General features: G+C 37.3%; 1 pseudogene; it reads left to right on the top strand.

The window, feature by feature from the left end:
• The first annotated feature begins 951 nt into the window (after positions 1-951).
• LOC126631439 (nodulin-26-like) lies at positions 952-2,651 on the top strand (annotated as a pseudogene).

Genomic DNA, 2,651 nt, shown 5'->3' with positions numbered 1-2,651 from the left:
GTCCTAGTCCATTCCGCAAGACTTCATAAATTCAAATACATCAACTTCATCAACTGTTCGTTCGTATCATCATCAAGAGTATACTTACACTGTTACACATATATGCAAATAATTAATTCCAACATATAACTAAAAATTTCACAAACTTAATTATTGATTCATCAACAATATACTTACTAATAGTTCATCCATCATAGCCTTCTTCACATTCCCGGGCACATCTTCCCAAGAACGCCACTCAGCAGTGGGACAATTATCCCTAATTGGCTACAACAATCGCATGCGCAAACTCAAAATGCTCCTTCAAATCATGCGGGTTAGCATCGCTCACACTCTCATCCTTGTTTTTATCCGCCATCCCAGCACGAACATAATTGTGAAGAATAAGGAGAACATAATTGTGAAGAATAAGGACAGCAGAAGTGCATATTTATAGGAAGGTTAGGACCTTTATGCGACAAAGGCTTTGTCGTGCAAACATCCGTATTAAATGTGGTATTGATTCCTCTTATTCACCTGCAGTAAATGGTCAAAACTGACAGGAACCTGTTCGACGAATCATTGGTCGTGCAAATGCCCCCTTTTCGTAGCGCAAGCTTTTCGCGCCAAACAAATTACCTCGAGTTTTCTTGCTGACTTTACGTGACGACAACAAGTATTCTTGCGCAATTTCATCGCACAATTTCTTTTTTTCCCTATCCTTTCTATTTTGCGCGAGAAGTTTTTTTTTTCCGTTGCGCAAGTACTTCTTGTGCGACGAAATATTGTTCTTTGCGCAAGCTGTTTTTTTTACTAGTGTTTACATGATAGCAACTTTTGGTGTTCAACAACTATCATTCATGAGCCTTGTTTTAGTAGACTAAACAGCCTTTGGTGGCATGACGATAACTAAATGTTGTGATCGTCTACTCATCAAGAGTTTAATTAACTTATTCGTTTTTTACTATACACATGGGATCGATGTCTTTGTTTATGAGAATGATGGCGGAGCTTGTGGGCACATACATTCTTATATTTATAGGCTGTGGGGCTGCTCTCGTCAACAAAATACAACCTCTTACAATCGTGGGAATAGTAATCGCATGGGGTCTTGTTTTAATGGCCGCAGCATATGCAGTTGGGCATGTCTCCGGGGTACATTTCAATGCTGCAGTTACTATTGCCTTGGCTGCTGGCCGCAGATTTCCAGTCAAACAAACATGTGAGACACAATTGCACACCTTCCTATATTTGTTACAAGGAATTTTTTGAGGGCTTCTTCATTGAAATAACTTCTTTACATAAAGTTATAAAAGTTTAATGACCTTTATTCTCTTATAAAATAGAAAATTGGCTTATTTAGATTTAAAAAGACTAAGATGGGGCAAATGATGTGGGTTCGATGGTTAAGGACTTTTCACCCACTGTGTCTCAGGTTGAAACTCTTCTTATTCTTTTAGTGTAGATTAGTGTAGAATATCACTTGTAATGAAAAAAAAGGACTAAAGTAGGGTTGAGTTCTCGTATCCTATCTTTACACAGCGTATAGTTTCAAAATTTGGTTTGGTTTTTCAAAAGTCTTTTAGCTAGCGAACTGGATTAGTTTTTTTAATAGAAATGATCCACCACAAAACATGGGTAGTGATTTTCACTTTCAGTTCAGCATGAGTATAAAAAACAATAAAAGCATTAATTTAGAGTGCCACGAAAGCTAAATTATGAGTGTCAAAGTAGTTTCTTGAAAGCATCATGACAAAAACTCTACAAAGTGAATATAAATTAATTAAAACATAAAATTAAAGAATTACTACTTTTCAAGTGTCTTTATAAACATTTTCAATTACAACTTGCTAAAAAATGCTTCGTAAATATTGTTGTGCTATAGGTACCTATGTATGTGATGTCACAATTTGTCTGGTGCAACATTAGCAAGCTTAACCCTCAAGCTGTTGTTGAACGATCAAGACAGTATTCAAGCAACCATGACTCAATTCTTTGATCCAACAACTTACCTGCAAGCCCTCACTTGGGAATTCGTTATCACGTTTATACTGATGTTCACCATTTGTGGTGTTGTCACTGATGACAGAGCGGTATTATAATTTACTTTTCTCAGTCTATTTCTTCGTTCGATTAGGGTTTTAGCACTATTTTATTAGCTGGCTACGTCGAAACTGAGTATGTGTAGTGCAGAAGGCTAAAAAAAGAGTGTTAAATTGTTTTTTCGTTGACAAAGCACTAACCCTATGCTTGACTGATAAAATTGGGGCCAAAATTCTCTCTGGAATTGCAATAGGTGCTGCATTTGTGGTGAATGTCATGATTGCTGGGTAATAAACTCCTCACTAGTAATCTAAAAATCCTGTTTATTACCATTTGCATTGTATGTATCGTCACTCTTAAACATGAGAAATGCCATTTTCTTATGTATTGGATTTTGCAGGCCAATCACTGGAGCTTCCATGAATCCTACAAGGAGTTTTGGACCGGCTATCGTTACCGGAGTTTATAAGAACATTTGGGTTTATATTGCAGCCCCTATTCCCGGAGCCATTGCTGCTATTGTGCTGTACAGTGTGCTCAGGGTACCTAAGCCAGTAAAATCTGATGAAAAGGCTGATCCAATAATAGCAAGAGCCACTTCTCCCTTGTTTCCCTCATCTCTGCGATAA

This window comes from Malus sylvestris, chromosome 8 (genome assembly GCF_916048215.2).
Source record: "Malus sylvestris chromosome 8, drMalSylv7.2, whole genome shotgun sequence".
Taxonomy (NCBI): Eukaryota; Viridiplantae; Streptophyta; class Magnoliopsida; order Rosales; family Rosaceae; genus Malus; species Malus sylvestris.
This window is presented reverse-complemented; position numbering and strand designations above follow the sequence as displayed.